Source organism: Diadema antillarum, unplaced genomic scaffold, assembly GCF_040938485.1.
Source record: "Diadema antillarum isolate AM-2024a unplaced genomic scaffold, OU_Dant_1.0 seq00000637_RagTag, whole genome shotgun sequence".
Lineage (NCBI taxonomy): Eukaryota > Metazoa > Echinodermata > Echinoidea > Diadematoida > Diadematidae > Diadema > Diadema antillarum.
The window spans coordinates 730,870-758,639 of NW_027271554.1; the positions used below are offsets into that span (position 1 = coordinate 730,870).

Consider the following 27,770-nt stretch of genomic DNA (forward strand, 5'->3'; position numbering starts at 1 on the left):
GTTACGTAAAGCAAGTAGTAGTAAGCGTTTTCGACTCGCTCGGGCGCAGACGAACAGAAAGACTGCAGCTCGTGCGGATCACCGAACTGCGATTGAATAAAAATAGACAGGCGACGTGGTGAACTTCGGTGGTGAACATTAATAGCATTCATGGGGAAACCCTTCTTGGCGCTTATTCAGAGAATGTTGATATGTGGTTAAGGCAGCAAGCTACGGCAGTGACCCTTGGTTGGATCTGGTAAACATAGGATATTTTTATCGTGAACCAGTGTCGGTGAGTTAAGGAGGTAAGTGGATTTCCGCCGAGTCCCACAATGAGAGATAGGATTGCCTGGTTTCATTCTCCACCATAGCTTCCTTCTGGCCATAACCCTGAAGTAAAATTCAATGTGCACCTTCTCCTTATATATGTATTTCTTTTAAATTCACTTCCTGGCATCGCCGGTAATGTAGTCTGGCTATTAAAGATAGCTATCCAGTCACCCTTTTTTAAATGTTGGCCATCCCGGTTACCAATTTCAATAGCACGAGCGCATGACGCGCTCACTGATCATACCACAATGCACCACAGAAGAAATTTCGATAATCAACACATTCTTGATCATTTTATGGAAATTCATTCATTTTAAGCATGTTCTCGATTTGTATTTCAAAATTTTATTTCAAAAATTTATTTCGAAAAGAACATGTGTGTGGCCTTGCCTTCCTAATTCAACAGTTAAGCCAATAGATACGGAAACACTATGTTCATATGTACATGTATCACGTGCAATTTTTCTATAACAAGATTGTTTGTTTGTGACAATGCTCCTTGTTTATTTCAAACTTGGATTCCTTTCCTTCGATCTGTTCTGTCTATGTTATTAGATAAGAGAATAAGGGTGTCTGTCTGTCCGTCATATCCATGTCGCTCACTGAGCCCCGAGTCAGGAAAGCGATACGTCGCTCTGTAGGATCAACAGCGCAGTACGCCGGTCGCATATTTTGTAAAATGACACCCTTAAGTGGTGCTCTGAATTGACAGCTCACGGGTATATATATGTATATTTTTTTTTTGTTAGCGGTGTCATCTCATACGGCAAGAGATACACGCATTCGTATACACACACACACATACATACACACACTCTTTTACACACGAAACAGGGAAAGACAATAAGGATGGGGGAGGGGAAAAGGATGGGGGTATATAGGCTTGTTTAACACGAGAAATGCAACCTTTGAAACGGAACCTTTGGCGGTCGTTGATTGACCACGTACGCTGCGACCACTTCACCAGACGGATGTCCACTTCACTGGTAGCCCAGTAGCCTTCGAGCGAAGGTTTCTCTTCGGCTCAAACCAGCAAGAAGAGACCTTTCGGCAATGGACGACTTGACAGCTTTAATTCTCTTCTTCGAAGGTCGAGCTGTGACAGATACCCTTTATTCATTTTTTTTTTTCATCGCGACACTCCGTCATTATCGTTTTGGCGATGATTTGGCGAAATCCCCGCACACACGCTATTCCTTATCCCTGTACAATTTAATGGGCCTGGCGGATTTAACGCTAATCACGACAGCGTAAGGTCACTAGCAACGAACTACTCTCTACGCAAGTAAAAATGCTGTCGAAAAGTCTATCTTACTGTAGATTTGAGTCATCAATATGCCTTCGTACACCAGAACCAACTGATGCTGATATGAAGTTATTTCATTTATTTCTCTGTATTTGCGTTCAAACAGTTCGAGTAGTCTGATTCAGAACCACAGAGCCTCCTATCTAAATGAAACTTGTCGCAAATTAAAGCTTTAAGATAATTCATAATCACCCTGTAAAGCAAACATTCAACATGTATATTAAAGCTGTGAGAACGCCTTATACAATACAAAAAAGAGTGGTCATGGTAATAGTTGTTTCACGCGAAGAACAGTCATGTTGATTAATAGTACATGACAGCAGTTTGAGCACTGGCAGCCGCCACTGGCGCTGTTTTTATTTTTCTAATTTGGATTACATGTAACAGACACAATAGAATCAGTCGGTTAGAAAAATGCTGTCTCCTGGATATTGTTAAGAGTGCTGTTAGAAACTGGCGCTTGCCATGTGAAGTTTAAAAGAGCGCATGCAAATGAATTGAATTGTATGAGAATGGAAGAAAGATCTAGCGAAACCTTTCAAGAAGAGCCTGCAGATATCCTACGTAGAATGTGTACTCCATACAGAATCGTTGTATGATTATATCAGTACAAGAGGGCTCGACATATTAGCGGTGGCCCGATGGCAGAGGGCCCCAAAAATGCAATGTCGGCCAGCCAAATTTCCAAAAGGGTTATCTTTTGGTGCCCCGATCGGGCAGCAAGGATTCGAACTGGATCGATGGTTCCTTTTATTTCGGGCTACCAAAAATATGAAATCTAAAAATATCAGTTGCTCCAACGGGCCACCAGAGTATCTTAGTGTCGAACTCGGCCTACAGATACTCGATTCTCATTTGCGTTCCTCCTATTACATCTTCTTGGTCACTGTAAGGTGACCTGCATCGTCAATACCCATACTACAAGCTTCATCATCATTCAATGTGGACGCTGGTGATAACCCATTTTGTTCTCTTTCCCCCGAGTTCTATGCCATTGCCTATACACGAATGTCGGGAGCATGCATAATCGTTTAGGGTTTGATTGATACGTCTGTTCGGGCGAATTAATATCATACCGAATTGCTACTCCACTAAAGATGTATGCATTTCACGTTTTCATCCCTGGATTTTGTCCTTAGGTTGGACAGAGTAGTGTGGCCTGGAGAGGAGAGCAGATGAAAGGGAGGGGGGGGGGGGGGGGGATGAAGAGGAAGGAAAGATATGAAGGTTAAACCGTCAAGTGTATTCCATTCTAATGACTCGCATTTATGTGAAAATGGCTGATTTGAGTAAAGCCATGCAGCAAAGATGGCCAAGAGATTCACGGAGCTAGGAGAACTAAACGGTGTCAGTTATGGCAATGACAACACGTCTTTGTTACCATCAAACTTTGATGATGGGGGAGAGGGTGGAAAGACTCACAGCGGAATATTCAATTAATCTGAGAGAATTACTGTTTTTCAGTATTTCCTTGATTCCTTTGGTTTCTATTTCAACGTGCTTTTGTTTGTCCTTGTGCTTGGTTTGTGTGTGTGCAAGTGAGTGTGTGTGTTATCATTACCCACTGATTATGTACGATAGACGGAGGATGATTTCGCTGATACGTTTCCGTTTATCACTGTCACGTTATCATTACTGCGTTAGTGTCTGGCCTTGTGCTCTGATTGCTCCCAGCGAAATCCTCTACAGAAGTCCAGTTCCTGACCCTCTTCCTTCTCTTTTTGCATTTTGTTTCCCTCTTACAAGTGGACCTCGAGAGTTCGGTCTGTTCCTGCATCCGGCCCAAGCTACCACATTGACACGGTTTGTCACGGAAAGAGAAAACAAATAGACAAAGAAGCAAACAACAACAACAACAATACCGGCAAAAACGTGATAACCTGGCAACTAGGAAATAATTGGTGTTGTCCATGATCAGGTGCAGGACCAATCAAAAGTTCCAGAGTGGAGAAAACCGCAACATCTTTAAGAAGTAATCTTCGGAATTCAGTGAGCCGGCGCGTCCCTTGCTAGCTGCACAGCTCGTCTTTTATAGCGTGCAACTATCTTTTGTAACTTGCTGGTACAAGGTGGAACCTGTGGTTCCGTAATGGGAAAACCGAAGGAGGAGCAAGGCGTGGTGGTGGCCGTGGCGGTGAACGGCTGCTCGCGAGACGGAAACAGTAACTATGGTTACGAGGACCAGATGATCCCCACCGTGTCTGGGCTCGACACATCCACAGCGGTGGTCACGCCCAACGGGACGCAGTCCAATCCAGGTTAGAGATTATAATACTCTATATTAACACTCTAATACCTTAATAATTACTTATAAACGCATACTCTTACACGACCAAAGCACACCCTGCCATCCTAAAGCCCGCCGGACATTATACGACTCACGACTATGCGACTGGCAGACTTTTGATCCAAAATAAATCACAATAGTCTCAGAATAAACACGCTTGTTTATTTCAGATCCAAAGTCTGTCGGTCGTATAGTCGTGAGTCGTATAGTGTGCGGCGGGCTTAATCCTGTTAACGATCAACTTTTAGTCTGACATATAGCAACTTTGGTAAGATAGTAAACTTTGGTATACATGCAATTAGACATAGAATAATCATACTATGTACATGGATATATGGATTAATCATATACATGTGTGAAAAAAGAAGGGACAACAGAACCATTTGAAATATGATTATGGAAATAGAAATCATAGTCTTGCTTACGTTGAGTGTCCAGTACGTATAATGTAATGGGAGAACGTGACAGATTATATCATATCCTATTTGTTGCCAAATTGATGAACCTATTTATAATTAATAGGTGCCTTTCACCACATAGTTTCAAAAGGAATTTCTATCATATTCTTTTTGTCATATTTTTAAGTGCTCATGTCAAAGTAGCTACCGTATTATAGACAAAGGTTCAGTGCTATACATAACGCCTTCAAAATAGAAAATCAGCAACAGGAAAAAAAAAACGTATAAGGAAGTAATATCTGCAAAATGAATGCTCAGGCCTATACACATCCATGGTGCACAGCCAATGAATTAAGCAAATAGATGCATACAAAATTTAGATTTAATGTGCTAAGTAAACAAGAAATGAATGAAATGTCAAAAGCTAAAAGCAGTGTAATTAAGTGTGTTGTCCAATACAACTGAATCATTGATGCAGTTTCGATCTGTTTCATCAATCTCCGGTCTGCCGGTTGCTAATCATTATTACCCCGAGTTATTTTTTGGTGCGTATGTGTGCGTGTCTTTTTGTTTGTGTTTGTGTTTGTGTTTTGTTTGTTTGTCTGTTTGCTTTTTGTTTGCTGAAGTCAGAAACACTGTAACGCATGTTTCGGTGAACATGGGCTTCTGAAATTGATACGGAAATGCTACACTTTATACAGCTTCATCAAGCTTCACTGTGGATGTACATTTGTGTGAAATCAAACGAATCCAACCTCAAGCTCGCTATTTTCGCAAGTTCAACTCAGACGGTGTTTATACACATGTATAAAAGATTGCAGATAAAAAAAAGTAGTCGCACTTTAACATGTTTTCTAAAGAGAAGGCGGCTATCTCTAATTCACACACTATTGGTAGTAATGTCCTACGCACCTACGTAGAAACAAACCAGCAAGACAACGACACATATTTTAGGCATTGACGGTAGACGCCTAATTTGTATATTGTCCAGGACTTGGGTCCCTCTTCCTCACCGACCGCAAGAGAAAAATATTAATAGTAACAGTAAAAGAAGAGAAAAATGGAATGGTCCATTTTCCTTCATCCGCTGGTAACAATGGGATATTTTCACCAGGGGAAGTTAACAAGTGGCCTAAAGTTCGTAAGGCTGGGTAGCTTCCTTTATTAATCTCACTTGCTCATATTGCCGTGAACCCGTTGATATTCTTTTTTTCTGTTTTGCGTGACGAATTTGTTAATTTTTTTCCCTACACCATTTTGGAGTATGTTTCGCCTTGTGTACCTTTTCCTGTTTTTCTCTCTCATGTAGTATATATCCCTTTGTCTCTATAGGTTTTCTCTCTTTTTTTTTTTACACAAGTAATGTAAACAAAACAAAAATTCCCAAACGAGACATGAGTTCGGGAGGAAGTATCTGTTGCTGTTGAGGTACAATCAACTCTCAGGAGCATTGGGTTCATTCAGTTCGACGCTGGAAATCAAACAAAAAAGAATTGTAATAGCTACATTAAAAAAAAAGCAAACCTTGAATAGAATACCGACAGACAATGGAGGTGATGGTTACAAGCGATGAATTATTTGAGGACAATAAACAATGAAGATTCTACCTTCTATCGCGTTTTTCTTTATTCACTTGACAACTATTAAGGACAGGCCTACGTGACGGCGCTTTGCAAGTATGATTACAATCAATATTATGATTTTTATCTAATGATCCACTGAGAAAGCCTCATGACTGATTTGCCACAACCTTCAATCAGCGAAACAGAAACCAATAAATCAAATCAAATCAAATCAAATCTAAATCTTCAGGACACGTGTATGGCGCGAAATTCATATCCTCTTCGACATTAGGTCTTGTAATGCCCTACTTTGACAAGAGGAATAATACCCATAAAAGTGTTATTTCTAGTAGGATGAACAAAAATAATTCATCTGACATTTGACATTAAACTGACAAATATATGTTGTCTTGACTGGTTTATCTGGCAGTGTAATAGATATTCTTGTCATTGTTTTTTCTTCTTTTCGTGAAAAAATGGTATCCAAGTAGAGCACGCAAAGTTGAACAAACATATGAACAATAAATTCAATACCAGGAACGATACTAAAAGCATCAACATGCCAGTTTTCTTTAAATTTTGTAGTTAGTCATCTGCATCATAGGATGGAAACGCCCCCTCCTATATCCATCTTTCATCCCTACTGCTCCAACCCCGACCCCATAGCCCCCGGGGTTCCATCCTCTGACGATGATGCTTGCCTATAAAAACTTTCACTCATCGGGCGTGATGAGGCTTACGAATCCTTTGATGCCACCACGTCAACCACCGTGGATTGACCATCAGAAGCGTGTAGTGAATCCTTGTCCAGACTATAATTAGATCTATTCCACTCTGTAATACTTTGTTTCTTATTGGAGAATAATAATAATAATAATAATGATAGCTGCTTATATAGCGCATAATATTCCTGGAATCTCTATGCGCTTTACACAAATGGGTAGAGTACCATAAACTACAACTTACATAATTTTAACAAAACAATATAATTAAACATACAAAATACAACTTATCATAATCATTTAATAACAAAACAAATATGTTTTTAAGGACTTGAGGAAAGTGTGAGTACATGTGATGGCCCTAAGTTGACTTGGTAATTTGTTCCAGAGTACAGGTGCTGCTGACTGAAAAGCCCGATCCCCATATGAACATGTTTTGGTTGCTGGTGTAACTAATAAATTCTGGCTAGAATGCCCAGTTCTTTCAAAACAAGCCAGCAGAATTTTGTCAAATCTACAGAACTTCCCATGATTAGGATCATTAATCATTGTCATTTCAGATTCTGCGGATGATAGCAACAATAACGACACTAAAATTAATGATAATAATTCTGAAAATCACTATAACCATTACTACTATTACTACTGCTACTTCTACTAGTATTACCATATACTGCATCTGTTGCTACTATCATTTATACTATCATTACTACTGCTACCGCCATTACTGCTACTGCAACTATTATTTCTACTGCTACTACTACTGTTATGATCCTTATCAGAAACACGTCTGTTTGTCTGTTTATTATTTTCTTCCCTGTTGTCACGTTTCGTACATTACTTTTTCAAAGCGCCATGAACACCGAAAGGTGGGTCTTCACTACGCGCTATACATACACATAGCCATTGATAGATATTATAATTACTACTACTACTACTACTACTACTATTGCTGCTGCTACTACTACTACTACTACTACTACTACTACTACTACTACTGGGGCCTATATACTACTGCTTTTACAAATACTTTTACTGCTGCGTTGCTACTAATGATACTACTCCCATTGTGTTTACACATCACTCTTGCCATTATTTTTTATCATTAGCAGAGTAGTGATTAGTAGAAGCAGAAACGTTAAAAGTGGGAATAGTAGTAACAGGAACAGCAGAAGCATTTAATTTCTACGAGTTCATTGCCACTGTGAAGCATTTTTCTTAAATTTGCCGTTAAGTATACAAGTGCGCTGCGGCTATACAATGCCAATGGGTGGTGTTATGACTTTGTACACTGTGCCCAACACATACGGGTTTTTCCCGTTTTATATTATTCTTCACAGCTCTCCCATTTTCAGTGAGCCTGACCCTGGGTCCGTCCAAATCCTTTAATCCGGTCAGGTTTTCATGGGCACATCTATAGAAATTTGTAGCTCTGTCCAACCACCATTATTGTGACTTCAAGTTCCAAGGGCTATGAAAGCGTCGATTTGGTACCCCTCACCACCCCCTCCCCATCGTTTTCTGCTGATCAGCCCCCCCCCCCCCCCCCCATCAAAGCCAGTCCATGAATACTCAGAATAGAAGAATGTCACTATTCATATACTCCACAATGGTGTACTGTATACTTCACAGTGCGATCTAAACACTGTATTCTCTGACTGTATAAACAGGGACCATGTTCTTTCCACCAACCGACCACGCCCCTTTCTATACCCATTGTGTAAGTTAATAATGAAAACGTCAAAACTGAGCCCTAACAGGATCAACACGACTCCCACACATGAAAGCTGTTTCGGTTATTCTTCTATGTTACTATGGAAGTGGCTTTGCAAGCAAAGTTGGGAAGTTTGGGAAAATCAGAAACGTTCAGTGATTGTACAACTGTAACGTAAAAGCCCAAATAGCCACACCAGTTTATAAAATAGGCCCCGCAGTATTTGTAATTCAAAGAAACTGGACGTGACATGGACTAAGTAAGTACAATCTTTGTTATATTCAGTGTAGCATAGTGTTATGATAAGCAAGGTCACAATTGCTCATGTGCCCATTCCTACAAATTAATTGTCTTTTTTTCTTCTTTTTCTCGGTTGGTTAGACACTTCACTAACACAATTAACACATCAGCCGGCATCTATTTCTTCGTTTTGTATTGAATACATTAACAACCTTTTTCAATTAACATTGCCAAATACCAGGCTTGCTGTTAGGTGAATGAGCTGACAAGCACCACTCCACTATAGGATAACATGAATAATCATGACATCACAAGTGTGCTTATCTCAATGAATTTCAAACACCAACGTACCTGTCAGTAGAAATGACCTTTTTCAACTAATGAACAAAGTGAAACTGTGAACTGGCCTACTAGTCATCCAATACCAGTCTTCCTTCCTACAAACGACATGCCTTTGCCTTGTCTTGTCCTACCGGTTCACTTTGCGAAGGGAAAGGAGATAAAATGAAGATTATTCATTGCAAAATGGTCTAAAGCCATTTGTAAACATTTCAAAGTAAGTCCATCATCAGATAGAGCAAAATTAAACCTTTCCAGTGATACCTCTCTTGTATCATAACAAGGAATATTCTTGAAGTTATCATTTAAAAAATCCTGGATATTCTTATCATTTTCTTTTTTTAGCAGCTTTAATCACAAATATTTCAACTTAATAAGAATCAATTTAGCTCGTTTAGAGATAAATCTTTTCAATGTATTTTACAGGTTATTTAACTCTACACATACCAAGCTATCTGCTTCCAATATAACAATTATGTCTATTTGGTTTGCGCTTTTCCTTCCCTATTCTAATTTGTATAAACCAGCGATTTTGTTTGTAGGATTGAAGTCCACGTACATCCTTTTTATTAAAGAGGCGAATAATGTGAGTTTAGAGCGTGTCAACAAACGCCGAGACGGTTGTGGCGCGCTTTTGTTCGCTCTGATCTATTGCCGATATTGGCACGACGTATGTTGTACGGACAAACAAGACGCAAAGCATTACTTGGGTACATTAAACAGCATGAGAATATTCCCCCAACCCCGTCGAGACATTTAGTTTCCCATCGAATACGAACACATTCATTTAAAACACGAAGAAAAAAGTACTTGGCTACTTATGAATGAGGTAAATTTTACCAAATGTTCCTAGAGATTTATGTGTGTGTTGTTACTCTATATTCACGACACATTACTGAGTTAAATAAATCTTTATTTTCACACACAGAGGGAGGATATCCACGCATAGAATTATATGTGTGGCTTTGACGAATGCAAAAAAAAAAAGTATTATATTAGTGAAAGAATCCATGAAAACGTAAGGAAAATCGGACAATACAAATCCCACCCTCTCGAGTCTAGGACCCTGAGAACTCTGCAACGATTCATGCCATCACAGTTGTAGAACGACAAAAAGAGCAACAACATCTGAAGAACACTTGACCCATATCCTCCAGAATAATATTTGCCTTTCAAAATGCGTCATCAACAGGCAAGAAAATGTGTACATAGAGAAAGAAAAAAAAAAGAATTCTAGTGAGACAGATGAAGAAGCTCTGGAAACTTGGTTTTTGTGTTGTGGGACGTTTTCTAAAATCACCGAACAAGGGTGGCTCCGCTTCCATGCTGACACCCCGAATCATTTAACACGGGGAGACAAACATTAATACATTAATTGAATAGACTTAATTTAGCATGCCCTCCCGAAACCCTTTGCTCTATCCATGCCGTTCTCACCATATCTTTGTACATTATTTCACGTGCGATTACAGTTGATTAGTTCCATATGCAGTTGACCTCTACCTATAAATGCGTCTCTGAGTTAACCCATTCCATACTGAATTCTGAAATCCCCATAGACTTAGTGCACAGGCTATCAGGGTCCAGTATGGAATGGGTTAACAGTACAACATCAGGGAAATGAGATTTTGATTATGGGACACCGCTGTCGGTGCTAACGACCTGCTCTGAAGTCGTTGGTAAATGTGAACAAAATAATGTAAGGCATCTATGATGGAAATACAATGTAGTATAGAAGAGAGCTGTTTCTGAAAGTGCATTGTGTTATGTGTGCGTGCGTGTGTGTGCGTGTATTATATATATATATATGTGTGTGTGTGTGTGTGTGTGTGTGTGTGCGTGGAAATTGATACAAACCAGGGAGCTTCCTGTATAAAGCTAGCAAAGTGCAGAGGACGAAGTCCCTATTGTGGTAGAAAGCAGCAGACCCAGTATAGAGCTTAGAATGAGAATCAACAGAGGAAGATAAAAGGGAAAAGAAGTTACAATGATATCAGCCATATGAAATTAAGACGTCTCTGATATACAATCTCAGTTTCCGTGCGATTGTATTCACTTGACTACATTCGTGTTTTTTTTAAAAATAATATTCTGCTGGTATAAACGGTTATAATCCGTGCAACCTGGAAGATATTTTTGTCATGGTGAACGTGGTGAAAGTCAATGTGATATTCTGTTCAAAAATCTGTCAACAGTCTTCTTCTTACCAGACCTTAGAGAATATGAATTAACAAAACAATTGCGTGTTTACATACTGACTAGCCAATCAAAATAACGGTTTATTCCTTGCAGAAGCCGAGCAACAGCTGAAAACGAAGGGAACCGCGAGGGGGCGGGTGCCTTTGCACCAGCCAATCCACAGCTTTTCTTCATTTCCTTTTCAACTTCCGCACACAGGACCTTGAAAAAAAAATGATTACAAACGCAGGAATACATGAAAATTTCTAGGAGCAAAATAAATCCATTTGTTTCCGATTCACCACAGACAAACACAGCCGCAAGAATGATACAAAGCATAACGTCAAAACGAAAAAAATAATACACCGCGTGTGTTTGTGTTTGTGTGTGTTTTTGTTTGTAAAAAAGAAAAGAAAAAATATATCATGATTCTGTATCTAAGTTACAAATCACAGGAAACCATTCGATTCGTGGTAAAATCATAACGTTCATGGGTGGGTCTGGTTTTATTGGATTACTGCCAAAACAATTAGCCATTTTCCCTCAATGAATGTGCAAAACCTTGACATCTTTCTGACTGATGACAATGATAAAAAAATAAAAACAAACAAATAATGAAATCTAAACTCAGTCACGTCAATAGTAAATTGAAATTATTTTTTTTTTCAAAGGATTGTTTAGTCTTTGATCATTTGAGCGCATGGCATTATTGAACTATCAACCTGAAAATCCGCTTAGTCTTGAAACACTATTATGAACAGTGCAATTATCATTAAGCGACATTATTAAAAGACATTATCAAACAGTGGAAAATACATAACATAGGCTTATATACCTGCAAATTGCAAGAAATAGCGTGAACACGCGGGCTACAACAATTGAAACAAAGAATCAACTTCTTTTCATGATTATTACGGACTTTGAATAGAGTGAGCCGTGTGAAGAGCTAGGTTTCGGTCAGAAGGGTATATAGTACTGAGTGTAACCTATTATTCAAAATGGCCGTCTGGGCATACTGGGTGATTTAATTATGACGTCATCTGCGTATAGCAACTAATTTCTTCGTATCTTTACTAGAGGTATACGTCTATGAGATTTTGTTTGAAGATCGACGTGTTCGCGAATTCGAAATAGACGAAAAGTCACAACCAAAAATAAGTTTGATTGCAAAAATCATATATTTACTCCAACAAGCATTCCACGTAATTATCACTCAAGCAAGCAAGCAATCACTAGTAATTTCGTGAGTTAAAGAAAAAACAGAGGAAGGAATCGTTCGGTTGTTACTCCCGGTGTTTCGTAATTGTTTTAAACTATTAAAGCGTGAAAATAAAACAAAAACCCGGGGTTTCCCTCCGATGGCGGAAACGCCAGTGTCCATAGACTGGACACTTGACTGGTATTAGGTACCAGCTATACCCCCAGCAACTTTTAACGCAAATAGAGGGTGTATAATATCCATGTGTGTATGTGTAAAGTCCGAATATGGGCATTTTAGATTGGTGCAGAAACTGTTAGAGACTGATCTACATCCGTCTTTGTTTATTCTCCTTTATCCCCCCCCCCCCCCCCACGTGGCAACAGGACACAAGACGAAAGTGGTTGTCGAGCGTCTGACGTCGATCTCGAAGGTCGAGCACAACGAGGTTGTCATCGACGAGGCGACCAAGTTCGGCTGGCTAGGCTTCCGTCCGAATTGTGTTCAGGTAAGCTGCGCAGCCTCGTTCGAGAGACGCTTCTTCGTTGTTGTTGTTGTTGTTGTTGTTGTTGTTATTATTATTATTATTATTATCATTATTATTATTATTATTATTATTATTATTATTATTGTTATTGTTGTTGTTGTTTTATCCCGTATGACAAAATCACTGTACGATATCTCATGAAATTAACTAAACTATGTTATATTATTTTGCAAAGTAAAATATAAAGCCTATACGCAATGGAATGTGGAGGCTGTTGAATGTTGGTGTTGTTTTTACGGACGTTGGTTTCTGTTTGAGTTTATTGAAAATGAGGTATACGCCTGACTTTTGCAGTGCATAGTCTTCCATAAAATGTTATGTAATACACATCTTCCATCTCTCCGCCACTCCACCTATCCCTTCAACCACCCCCCCCCCCCCCCATCTCTTGCTGCTTGAGACAAATGACCAACACAACACAGTCAAGGGTAGTTACGTCAACCACCAAAGAGGGGTTAACGCGTACTTTATCAAGTTCAAGGTTATCAGATTCCTGATACTGGTGGGGTTATTCTTTTTTTTTTCATTTTTTGTTCATCCGGCTCAATGTCAAAATGAGACCTTGCATTTGAAGTCCGTGTTCATGTTGAAGGACCATGGGGAAAGGGGTCACGAACAATCATGCAAACAAACAAACAAACATACCTTTACGGAGGAACAAAAGATTACTGCGCAATATATAACCGAAAGACATCATGACATAGAATGCTGTTTTTATTTCAAGACCAGTGTATTGACAGTGAGTTTTTTCCCTTTTTTTTACATAAACAGTCTGTGTAACATTAGAATTCAGTGTAAGACGTAACATGCATTTAGTGTGACATGTGACATTAATATTGTGTAACATATACCATTCTGCTGAAGAGAACGGAAGGGAAAGATAGTGTGGATGTTATACAATGCCATACCTCCCCATTCACTCTGGCCTTTGCAGTTTGTTGTTGACAATGATAACGATAATTATTATTATTGTTACTGTTGTTGTTATTGTTGTTGTTGTCTGCATTTGCTGGTACTTACACGGTTGGATGGTCAATTTGAATTTGCTGGTATGCAAATGTGTACAATGAGACGAGTAGGAAAATATTCTTTTCATCTTCTGTTCTTTTTGTTGTTGTTGGGTTGGGTTTGGTTTTTTTTTTTTTTTTTTTTGGGGGGGGGGGGGGGAGGCGGAGTTGACAGTGTAGGAGACAAAAACACAAATGAACTGACCAGTGTGTTACAGTATCATACACACTATTACTAATGGCATGTCGAGACCATACGTCGCGGACATGTTTATCCTCTGCTTGGAGTAAACAAGAACGTGAATTCCTAAATACACATGTAGTTTTAAAAGAACGATAAAAAACCCCACACATTTGATTTGGAGAACCTAAAACAAGGTAAAACTGTCTGGCCTGCTGTACCTTGAACCCGCAGCCGACAACCTTTCGAACCAGTCGTACTCTGTAGGTTAGTAACCATGGCAACGAAGATCAACATGGAATGGACATTTTTAGGCGTTCCTATCCCCGCAGGACACGTTCCTATATCATCACACTCCGAGAAAAAAACAAACAAACATTAACCCCGGGTAAAATGACACAGAATAACTCTCCAAGATGTCATGTGACATTTCTGTCTCTCTTTCCCTATCTCTCACATTCATTTATCTCTTTCTTTATCGTGAAGAAGCCATAAAAAAGAAGTAAAAAGAAGACCAGTTTCCAAACATGTTAAAAGATAGCCACTGCACTCTGGTAATTGACAGAGAAATCGAGTTATAGATATACAGGTAGATAAGTAGATAGATAGGTAGATATATGGATAGATAAATAGGTAGATAGATAGATAGATAGATAGATAGATAGATAGATAGATAATTGATAGATAGATAGACAGATAGATAGATAGATAGATAGATAGATAGATAGATGTGAAGATAAATATAGATAGATAGGTAGATAAACGGAGAGATAGATAGATGACTGGATAGATTGATAGACAGATAGCTATATAGAAAGATAGATGAATGGAAAGACAGACAGACAGACAGATAGATAGATAGATACGTAGATAGGTAGATAGGTAAATATATAACTAGAGAGAGAGAGAGAGAGAGAAAGAGAGAAAGAGAGAGAAAAGACAAACAATACGAGGAAATGTTTCGGAGTTGAATTCAAGATCATTTTCCGAGGGATTCAAACTTTGGAACAACAATAAAAAGAGGCAACAATTTCTTTTAATCATCTTTTGCTGCTTTTGTGTAACAATGCACGTAAAATTTTCCTATTAATCGTTCGTTGTGAACATTTAAATAAAAAGAAAAAAGTCATTTACTCTTGTATGATTGTATAATATGCTGATTTGATGACATAACATATTTAATTACTTGACAATGCATTAGGTATTTTTACCCCCTCTTCAATGTTTCAGTTTCTTTTTTTTTTCTTTTTTCGTTTTAGTTCCTCAACAACCCCATCGGTTACTGCGTCATGCTCTGTCTGGTGACACTCATCCAGGGTATGACGGCCTTCGGGCTCGTCTACATCAGCCTGACGACCATCGAGAAGCGCTTCGACCTCAACAGCGTACAGAGCGGCACCATCGTCAGCGCCTACGACTTCTCCACTCTCTTCGTCGCCGTCGCCGTCAGCTACGTCGGCGAGCGCGGACACCGCCCCCTGTGGGTCGGCTTCGGCTCCATGTTCTTCTGCGCAGGTAGGTCTTGGGCGAGGTCATTGTGTTGCCCCCTCAACGACAACAACAATAATAATGATAATGATAATAACAATAATAATGAAAATAATGAATCGTAGTAATAACAACAGCAAAAGCAACAATAACAACAAACAGCAAACATACGGAAACAAAGAACAAAAAGTGAAACATAAAACAAACAAGGACACACAAAAAAACCAACTGATATAAAGCATCAACAGAAGTTAAACTTGACAAAGTAAAGCAAAGCGACATTAAACCAAAAACATTAAGAAGTAGCGAATGGAAGGAACAAGGAATTATGACTAAATCCACGTCCTTTCTATGTCTTCCGGCCGTATGCTCGAATTCTCCTCTATTTTCGTCGTGTTTTTTTTTCTCGGTCTCTCTTTCTGAAACATCAACCTATTTGCACATGATCCGTTAAGTGACAATAAGTGATAACGATAATATCCCCTTGACACTTCCCGACTTTCAAGAGACGAGCACCTGTAGCCTCCGTGATAGCATCGACGGAAATCTTTTTCAAATCCCTCCCACACCTCTCCCGGGGGAAGCCGCTCAGTTCCGTCCTCATACTCTCTTGAACTCTCGCGTCATTTTTACATCAGGAAAGCTACATATTATTATTTTCTTCGTGTATATCACAATTTACCAATATGAATCAAGTGCCCCCTTTCACAGTGAATCAGTCCGTCGAACTTGAGGTGATGCTTCCAAGGTTTGTTCTTTGTCGTTGTTTTTGATTTTTTTTTTCGCGCTGGAAGTTACATGTCATGTAACTATGGAAATGGTCCTCCTGGTAATTGACAGCATCGACAGAAAAATACATTTTGAGCCTGGTGATAGATGAATAGACAGGTATAGATGAAGAGATACATATTATACAGAGCAAGAGAGAGAGAGAACGAAAGCCTGCAAAGAATGGAGGAAACGTGAAGGACGGGGACAGTTTATGACACAAAACAGGAGAAATAGAAGGTCGCACGCTTGATGTGCGCTGATTTTTTTTTCCCACATAAAGTTGTATTAACAGATTTTGGGAGGAAAAAAGATAGAAAGAAATTGTAAGATATCTACAACAATACACGGATAGTTCAATGAGTTTTAAGTCCAGTCCTAAAACCATTGGAGTGGCTTCTCTTGCCGAGGTCCTTGACACCATTCACGTCTCCTTTTTTTCTCTCTCTCTTCCTCTCCCTCTCCCTCTCCCTCCCTCTCTCTCTCTCTCTCTCTCTCTCTCTCTCTCCCTCTCTCAGTCAAATAGGCCTATTGTAGGTACACTACCACGCCGAAACAATAATTGCCTTTTTCTTTTAGTTGTTAATAATAACGATAAGGAGAATTTATATAGCGCTTAAGACAAACATGTTTCGAAGCGGTTTGCAATTATCAAAAGAAGACAAACATAATCAACTACGAGATGATCCACAATACATTGTCATCAGCTCTGTTCTTGAAATAGATAGGTTGTTGACCGTGTTGATCTTCATTGTTCTGGTCCACGGTCCACAGACCTTGACTGAGCACTGACCGTCATACAATGGTATCGATAACCCTCAAATATTTACCAACAAACAGCACATGATGTGGAAACGCCTTGATTTTGGCATTTGTTTTACTCTGATTTTGCTCTCTTTTTCAAGGGAAATTAATTCGATGATTTTTTTTTTTTCACATTTCACCTTAACGCAGGATCTCTCGTTTTCGCCATCCCCCATTTCGTCACTCCGAACTACGTGTTTAAGGAGACCAGCCTGGACTACTGCGGTTTGCCCAATCAGACCGATGGCTGCAGTGGTGACGTCACATCGGGAGACAGCAACCTCGCAATCTACTACTGGGTCTTTGTCATAGCGCAGGTATGTGTGTGTGTGTGTGTGTGCGTGTGTTTTGTATACACAATCACTTTACGTCAAAATAAGTTGTTTACTCGTTTCACCGGCTGTTTCTTGACGGACGACTCGGTCTCAGTGATGAATGTCAACTTGTTGTTTGTCGATTGAGAGTTACGTAGAGGAATACATTACTTTCTAATGACCTTAGATTATGACGTATCTGTATGCTGTGTTGCGTTATGCCCTTGTAATTTCGATACAAAATGGAATTAGAAAAAGCAAGGCATACTTTGTCATTCACTTTTTTTTTTAATCATACGCCTTTAAGCCTTTATTTCTGCTCACCCTTATCGATTATCATTCCATCAAAATGTAAATTCAGATCAGCACTTAACACTTTTCAAACGTGTTTGTCTTCGGAACTATTATCAATAGTTTTCTTCAATTCATATACAATGCAGTGTTAACATTTCTGTAATACTCGCTGTGGGAGATTATTGTCTACCTATACTTTGCATATAACCTAACCACGTGATCGATTTTGCATGCACCTTGTTTCGTTGAAATGTGGAAATAAAACGAGTATTGAGATTATAAAAAAAGAGCAACGCTCTTGTAAGCTACCTCTCCAGCACTATACTGAGTGATGATATCCAATGCTCGAATAACGTGCAATTACTTTCATATGATTCAACGATCGTCACATTAATATTCTGTGTGTTTTGAGTACTGTTTGCAAACAGCGAAATCCTCATAGCGTGGTACACACCTTGAAAATTTATGGTACAGAAAGGATTACATGATACACAAGTAGATAAGTGTATGCGGATGTGTTTAAAAAGAATACCGGTCAGACACCGAGAGATAGAAGAAAAACAAATCAATCAGGAGAAACACGCATCAGTATCCTAACCCGTTCCCATAGGTATTACGGGATCTTTGCATATTGTGTTACGTCATTTTCGCACCGTTGTGTCCAATTGTTGTCTGATCCCTCCTACTGTTTGCGTGAAGTGTGCCTACCAGCGTGTTAATGAGATGGTAATAACCTACCAGTGTGACAGTTCAAAATGAATGTACGTCACAATTTCCATAGTCGTGACTTCAAGCCAAGCCAAGCCAAACAAAGCAAAAATAAACAACATAAAAACAAACAAAAATAAAGAACCAGGTCAAGAAAGCGACTTTTTTTCATTTCTTTTCGTTTCTTTAAAAATATCTAGTGGTACTATTTAGAGTAGTCTGGCTTCCCAGACCCTCTGCTCGTCCTATTTCGCTATTCAGGATATTGACGCCTTCAACGTCAAAAAACCAGACGGCAAAGGCGGCGTCTTCGTCGCAGCGGAGTCCAGTTGGCAAAGGGTCTGGAAACCAGACTATTTTGAGAGGTACTTATTGCCACGATGAAATAAAAAATGGACTGCCTCATGCATAAGGTTAAAACATGTAATCTTGATATTGATCAGAACTACACACAATTTCTGTGTAACTCCACAATCATGTGTATACACCTCGACCGAGTGTTATTCCCTCTTCTTGCATTTTTCTTTCATCGGATCAGGTCCTACATGGCATTGGAGCAGCTTCTCTTTACACACTCGGCGTTACATACATCGACGAGAACGTTCCCACAAGGCACTTCGGCATTTACATGGGTAAGTTTGTTAGCCGATCGATCTATTTCATCTCTGCCTTTACAGGGCCTCTCATTTGTTTCGAATTCAACCCTAATGACGACATTAAAGGATTAATTCAATTTCCCCACTCTACGTTGAATCAGGGAGTAGAAGTCGTTAGCTATAGCTCTAATTTGGTCAGATCTAATTAGATTTAATTAAAGTGGGTCGAAGCCTTGCAACACAGGATGTTAGAGTGTGATTACTTGTTGTATAATTGCTTTGGTAATGTTTTGTAGATATCGCCCGGTAAATGAAAAACTTTCCAAACCTTGAAACGGTAAATGGAATTCAATACGCTGAGCCGCTATTTCCTGTCAAAATATTTGCTGAACGTATCACGGTCGCATCGTCCCGGTAGGGTATTTTTCCAGAGTGAGAGTTATCCTTCGAAAGGTCCCTGCAGTTTTATAAAACCCTTGAATAGCAGTGTCAAATATCAATTTGATCGCCCGAGTCAACGAAAAAAAAAATAGTAGACTTGACATCTTATCCAACGATCTCCATAATTTTTACTTGATTTGAATTTTGATAGATTTACCGCTATGTTCTTTTTATTTGTAATGTGCTGTTGTGCACAGTTGGATATCATGCACATTTTTTTATTTTGTTATACCTTATGTATCTTTGATTGAGCAATATTGATAACAATGAAATGAAATGAAGTGAAATGAAGTGACATGAAATGAAATGAAATGAAATGAAATGAAATGAAGTGAAATGAAATGAAGTGAAATGAAGTGAAATGAAGTGAAATGAAATGAAATGAAAGGAAATGAAATGAAATGAAATGAAGTGAAATGAAATGAAATGAAGTGAAATGAAATGAAATGAAATTAAGTGAAATGAAATGAAATGAAATGAAATGAAATGAAATGAAATGAAATGAAATGAAATGAAATCCAAAGAATCTATGTAGGCCTAAACATTCGATGCGGGATTCGAACTTACGACCTTCATGCTTGCTTCATCTCCCACCACTGTTGCCAAGCAACCAACCTGACTAAACTCGTCTGAAATACTGTACTACTAGTACTTATTGCATCTTCCCTTGATCTATCGTATCTATTTTATTGTGGGTGTTTTGCGTTGTTTTCCTGGCAGGCATTTACAACGCAGTGACCGTTGCAGGACCTGCAATTGGATACATCGTAGGGGGCGCTTACCTCGGGATCTACACGGACCTCAACACCGAAGTCGAGAGGTAAGGACAACAAAGGTTACAACATCTAAGCAAAACAAGACAAAACAAACAAAAACATGAACACGTGATTTGACAAACCCAGCTTTTAGCCGTTTGCTTCATTGCTGATGTTGTCGTTGCTGATGTTCTAGTCTTGTTTTTCGGCTGGACACCATGTGTGCTGAAACCGGAAGGCGCCATCTACGAGGTTATCAGGAAATGGAGGAAGAGTACACGTAGAACACGCCCCCATGGACATCAAAATATTATTTTTATCCGTTTTTATGTTTTCTTTACTCTGTGATGCTGCTACCATTCATTATGTTGCCTTGGAAACTGATACGTTTTCTTCTCTCTCTATGCCCCCTTCTCCCCCATCTCCCCCCCCCCCTTTCTCTCTCTGATCAGCCTGCGCAGCCGCTCTATTGAAAGCAAGGGTTATTCCGCATTCATCCTTTCAGATATAGATTATTTTAATTACAATTTTGTTGTTTTGCTGAGGTTTAATGCTGATTTTAATTTACACAGCTTAAATCACTTTGATCATTATTAATTATTAATTCACTGACTTAATAGTTGTTATCGTATATTATGGAGGTATATCTGATCCTCCGATAGTTGGCAAGAGGCAGAGTGTACATTCCTTTTACATGTCTGACTATTTGCAATTACCTCTTAATCTAATGTTAAAGGGGATGGCTAGTAACTGATCAGTGGAAATCAGTGGCAATGCTGGGGTATGATTGTTCCAATTCTTGTGGGATTAATTTAAGAGTACATTATATTATATCTATTGTGGTGTGAAAATTATGTGCTTCAGAACGGTCTCATATTCAAGTAATGTGCAGTTTAATGCCCCGTCACTGTACAGGCATGCTAACCTGTAAACATTTAACTGCACATTACTTGAATATGAGATCATTCTGAAACAAATAATTTTCACAGAACAATAGATATATAATGTACTCTTAAGTGAATCCCATAAGGATTGGAACAATCATTCCCCAACATTCCTGCTGATTCCCACTGATCAGTTACTAGCCACCCCCTTTATTAATGATGGATACAAAATTTAATTTAGCCCTCAGCGTGCAGTAACAATCATTGGAGATCTGATCACTGTTATTTTCATGGTTGCCATCTTTTCAATCCGATGCAATTTCTCAATCCTTTTGTCATTGACTGTCCAGTTTGACTATCGACCAGTCGAGTCCACTCTGGGTGGGAGCCTGGTGGCTGGGCTTCATCATCAACGCCATCCTCCTCTTCATCGTCACCTTCATCTACCTGGGGTTCCCAAAGTCGCTTCCAGGTAAGTCGTGGTCGGACTCTAATTTGTGTGTGTCTGTCTGTCTGCCGCTGTGCGTGCATGCGTGTGTGAGAACTTGTGTGTGTCTGAGTGCCTGTCTGTTCGTGTGTCTGTATGTCTGTGTGAATGCGCGTGGGAGTTTTTCATTCAAGCGTATGGCGCAATGTGCCTGGTTGATACCGTTTGCTGACTATTGCTAGACACTTGGGGCGACCACGAGGGGTCGGCATCATTCGTCCCCTTTCTGGTGTGGTTGGCTAGGGGACCACTTCACCGGGTTGGCACCCTGCTCTTTGCGACGAATGAATGAATGAAGTGGGATCTTTTACGTGAGCGAGTTGTGGCTAGCTCACACACGGGACCTCTATCAATTTAATGCCATTTATCCGAGAGACAGAGTGTGCTGCTTCTTTACTAGAGGGGGCGGAATGCTTAAACACAACATTGCTTAATGAGACTCGGGAATCGAACCCGGTACCCTTGGATCGGAAGGCAGACGCGCTGTGACTGAACCACATCACCGCCCTCCTGTGGGACTGTGCATTCATGACAAAGTGTCCTTTTACCCGATTTATGTGAAATGAGATTGATTTACTAGTTGTTTTCTATTGCTGTGATGTGCTAAAGATAACTAAGGGTCATATCTGCCTTCCTGTCCCACCAACCCGCAGGTGCAGAGAAAGTGATGGAAGAACGAAAGTTTGAGACGCAGAAAGGCAGCGAATTCGAATCTGAGTCAGGCGCCCTCAACCGACTGAAGGCGCTTCCCAGGGCCACCCTCACCCTCGTCACCAACGTCCCCTTCATGTGCCTGTCCGCCGTGGCCGTTGTTGAGTTCTTCTTCGTCGCCGGCCTGGCCGTCTTCGGCCCGAAGTTTCTGGAGTCGCAGCTGAGCATGTCGCCGAGCGAGGCGGCCTACGCGATGGGTGAGACAAACCTTAGAGGAACCATTCTGTACTATACACTACCATCTTTTCTTTTACTTTGCCGTTGTATGATAGAAAGTTATCTTATGTAGGATTTCTTTGGATGGAATCAAAGCATATGATGATTTTCGGGTAAACTTTCTCATGAAATGAAGGAATAATGCTTGTATAGTATTTATGAAGATATGTATACATGTCAGTCATGTTCGATATCTTCTTATGTAAACATCTATCTACCTATCTACCTATCTACCTATCTATCTATCTATCTATCTATCTATCTATCTTATCTATCTATCTGTATCTATCCATCTATCTATCTATCTGTCTATCTATCTATCTATCTATCTATCTATCTATCTATCTATCTGTCTGTATATATCTATCTATTGAATGATCGCAAAAATGCATGATTTTATGCATTCCTAAGCATTTCTCAAGTATTTGGTTCATTTCATTATTAAGCAATGTCCTTTATTTCAACAGTGGTCAGAGGTCTGAGGTCTATTGGTCAGTGATTGGAAATTCAGATCCCAAAAGACATCGATTTATGGCAAAAAAAAAATCATATTAACGCTGTCCACTTCCCAGACCATTTATTATCCTTTTATGAGTAATGAAAGTTTTAACGTCTTAGGAGCGGTTGGTTCGAAGACGATTGAATTCCATCGGTGTATCTGATATCCTCACACAGTCCTCAAACTAGACTTTCCTCATCCCCGCACTTCAAAGACTGTAGTATGCTTAACACAGCATTGTAGAAAGCGCCTGCGGAAACTGTACTTACCACTCTAAAGATGCCATTCATTATTCATACCATTTTTGTTCTGGTGTTCCGATTATCGTAGGTTTGATGACGATGACCGGTGGGATAGCTGGCGCTCTCGTCGCCGGAATCATAATGAATCGCCTGGATCTAAAGTTCCCCGGACTCGTCAAGTTCTGTATAGTCGGCACGGTCTTCTCACTTTTCTGCGGCAGCGTGTTCTTCGCCGTGTGCCCGACGCAGAGCTTTTCTGGCGTGACGGTGCAGTACGAGTCAACGTAAGTCTGCACAAAACTATGGACCTATTAAAAAACTGTGAGTGGGGACCCCCAGATCGCCTTGATAACTGGCATACAGAAAATTCGAAGTTCGACTCCACTATATTTCTCAGGTTTAACGTTACTATACTCTCAAAAAAAAAAACCCAAACAAACAAAAGAAAATGATCTGACTCTTTGAAAACGGCGATTTTCCAAGTGAACCCACATTGTATGTATAATACTGATGAATTTTCCCCTGTTTTGGGGATTCTTTGGCAAAAGTCGCAGGATAAGTATTATTGCGTAAGAGATAACTGGGAAGACAACCAAGAGATAACTAGGAAGTGATGTCCAAGTGAAATAACAACGAACACCAAACAGTACTCTAATTATTTATGATAGGTGCGTTCTTTGGTAAAGTTAGTTTGATTCATGATGATGGATTCGAAGTAATAAAAGCTGTTTTGACGCCAAATATCATCTCAGAACAGAAACTTGAATGACGGCCGTGCTATATTTTTGTAGCAGCGTCTTATATGAGCATACAACGGGAAGCGTGACATTACCTACGCGCGCTTCGACAAGCACACACCATTCGCTAAAAACATTCGCATTTTTCTTCCCCCCCTTCCGCAGATGGGAGTCACACAGTGGGCCGGCGGTTCTGAACGCCACGTGCAACTCCCAATGCCGGTGCCCCACGAGTTACGACCCCGTGTGCGGCAGCGACGGGGTCACCTACTACTCCGCCTGTCACGCTGGCTGTGAGGCGCAACTGACCGACGACGGAGACATGGTGAGTCTCGACGTCATGATTTAATGAACGGCATTACGATGTCCATGGTGTTTGCGATCATGACAGTGTTATAATAATTGTCTATCATAAGATAATGAATTCAGTGGAGATGGTGATAGCGATAATAATAGTGATGATAAAAATATCAATTTTTGTATTTGACTATGTGAAAGGTGACGATTCTGGTGACCTAGAATATCAAAGTGGTGGTGATCGCGTTAGCAGTCATGATCGCGTAAAAGATGGTGATCATGGTTACGATCATAACGATAACAAAAAATGTTGGTAGTGATCATAGCACTGATAACAAGGATGATGACGGCAGTCAAGGTCACGGAATAATGAGGACAGCGATTGCCATATTGACTATGATCACGGCAAATGTCAAGCACGTCTAACGCTTAGTGGAAGAATAATTATTATCATCTCATGCTTTGACAGTTAAGAAATGACTGAATGATCGCTTGAATGTGATGTAAAGTAGGCCTAAAATCATGCCATATTACCTTCTACTGTTTATGTTTTCAATACGACGTTGAAAGGTGAAGACGCACTGCGAATAACTAAATTTCTCTGAATTTTTGTTGTTATTAAATTAGTGCTATACTTCTATACCCCTCACTCTTCTTGAATGAATAGCTAGGATTCAATTGCTTTTTTGTCACCTCAACAAAAATGTATAAGCTCTTCCTTATCATTTCTGTCACAAGCTCTTCACAAACTGCCGTTGCGTCGGAAACTCGAACTCGAGCTCGTACTCGGAGTCGACGTCGCGAACAGTCGAATCGGGCACGTGCCCGACGTCGTGTCCCTACCGTTGGCTGTATTACATCGCCATCTTCTTGGTCGTGTTTCTTGGTGCTATGTCGGGCGTGGCCGGCTGGACAGCGGTGATCAGGTACGGCGTTTTGCTCTTTTTATTTCTCTTTAATCGTTCTTGTGTTTTTTTTTTCAATTACATCTCTGTTTTCTGCTCTTCTCTTTTGGAGCTCTTAAAAGTTAAAAGAGCACTACAGTGATATCAAGAGCAATGATTGGTTTGATTGTGTCGATGTTTTAAACATAACATTTTTTATTAATGCAGGCTCCTCAGATTGGATGGCTTTTTTTCATTAAAAAATGCAATTTATGTTTTGCTCCATTTCTTCTTCATGGACACTGTAAGTGATCAAAGCGTTTTTCTTTATTTTTTTTTTTTGCTCTTTCTCTATCATCACAGGTGTGTTTCCCACAGTCAGCGAGCCTACGCAATGGGATTGCAGACGTTTATGTATGGTTTACTAGGTAAGAGCTACATTTTTTTTTTCTGTGTGCGTAAATTACTATGTAAAGAGTTTGTTTGCAAAAACCGATTGGTCCATTTTTGAAGATTTTGAAGTACGATCTCTGTCATAAAGTACAAATTAATACCTTTTTAATGATATATTGGTGACTACATATAAAGGTACATTTTTGAAGTCATGGTCAAAAGAAACAAAATTTTTCTTATTATTTTCTTCATTTTTCTTGACCTTTAATCGCAAATATCTCCATTTGGCAAATATGGACTTATCGGTTTTTGCAAACAAACTCTTCATGTGTTCCTATGTGTTTTGTCAATGTATATGTGTCGGTATTCGTTTGTGTGGCGCATTTGTGTTGACTGAACTCCAAGTGAATGTCTTCGAATAAGAAGCAAAAAGAAATAATTTCCTAGGAATGATGTCCGCTGATTAGATTTTTTGTCGCAGGAGAATTTACGTCTACCCTTCTTTGTCATTCTCTCGTCTTCTAAATTCATTGTCTTCCTCTCTAACTCTTTGCTCATCTTTACACCCGACATCGGGATTATCTTTCCAAGTTATTGTTATTACTACACTGTGCTTATTATAATCGACAACAGCAATCATGGCAATGATATCGTCGTTATCACTACATTGTGGGTTAAAACATCTTGTCCGAGGACGTAAGCACTCGGCAGGACTCGAACTCGGGGACCTCCATTTCCAAGTCAAGAGTCTTATCCACTACAGTATACAACTGTGCCCTCCCCCCCCCCCCCTCCTAAACCATGGAAGTCACTGTTCTAGGCATTTCTTTGTGCGCACCTTACCAGTAATATAACGAATTTGTAGAATAAGACCTGAAGCTGGTAAACAGTCTAGATTACTGAGAGACTCACTATGTCTGTGTTCTGTCGTTTACTTTGTTCAGGGTCCGTTCCTGGTCCTATCGTGTTTGGCGCCCTCATCGACAGCTCGTGTCTTCTCTGGGAGACGAGCTGTGACGGCACCGGCAACTGCTGGTTGTACGACAACGGCCTCTTCGCCAGGTCCTTCTTGGTTCTCTGCGTTGGCGTCGACGTCATCGCTATCCTGTTCCTGATCGTCGCACTCGTCTCGTACAAGAGGCCGACGGCTAGCCAGGTCGACTCAACGGAGGCCGAGTTTGCGAGCATGGACGAGCTCGACACCATGGACGTGGCCAATTCGGCGGGCTCTCAATCTGTGTAGTGGGGCGGCGACGGGACGAACTTCTGTAGGTCGAGATTACTCAGAAAGCTGGCATTCGGCATTCGTTCGTCTCTTTGACCAGGAGGATTCCAGAGTGGACTACAGAAGATTTATACGATCCACATTGATTTAAAAGTTACCCTGATCTCATGTACGATCAAGAGTGCCACAATGTTGCGAAAACTGGTCTTCTTAACCCGTTCCCTGCTTGCCAACGAGACGTGAGCACCAAAGTCTCATAGACTGTGTAGGACCGAAGATGTTCTAGTGAGCATGGTGAGAGATGGGTTAACTTGATGTATTAAAGACTTTTTGCAGCTTTTGCATCATCACCTGTCAGAATTACGTATTTTTGTCGCACGATGCTTCGGCGTGTACGCGACATACAACGAAGAGCGTTTGATGACGGCTGGGCCGAAATATTATAAGCAATGTGCATCGATTTTTCCTTGTTTGTTCTGTTATTCTTTGTTTTTTTGCATGTTCTTTCGGAAGGAATGGATTTGTTGCACAAACGATTCATGAAAATTAACATGGTTGGTAATTAAAGAACATGTGAGGTCGGATGTCTCGAACTGCGCCACTTCATTTTGATAACTCGTTCGTCAACTCAGTCGAGTCCTAGTGAGGCTATTGTTCTGATTGTATGATTAGTTTGCTTGTTTGTTGGTCGTATTTTTTCTGTATGTTTATTCCTTGTTTGACTTGGCAAGGCTGAAAATGCATTATTGGGGCAAGCACACCTTTCTTTTGTTGTTGTTGTTGTTGTTGTACTTTCTAGAGGCAGCTGACATTGATGGTTCATTAGGAAGCATGATAATGGTCGAATCAAATTCGAATAACGACAAGGGCATTTGGTGAACTACTTGTTTAGAAGATATCATCCGACTCCCCGCCCCCCTCGTCAAGATATGTCTCAAACTGTGGTAAAACCCCAACTATTATTGGCGAGGGCGATTAGAAAAAAAATCGTTCAGCAAGAAACAAAACTAGATGATTTACAATTCTTATACAAAGC

At 40.0% G+C, this 27,770-nt stretch overlaps 1 pseudogene; it reads left to right on the plus strand.

The window, feature by feature from the left end:
* Positions 1–27,296, plus strand: LOC139736355 (solute carrier organic anion transporter family member 4A1-like; annotated as a pseudogene).
* The last annotated feature ends 474 nt before the right edge of the window (positions 27,297–27,770 follow it).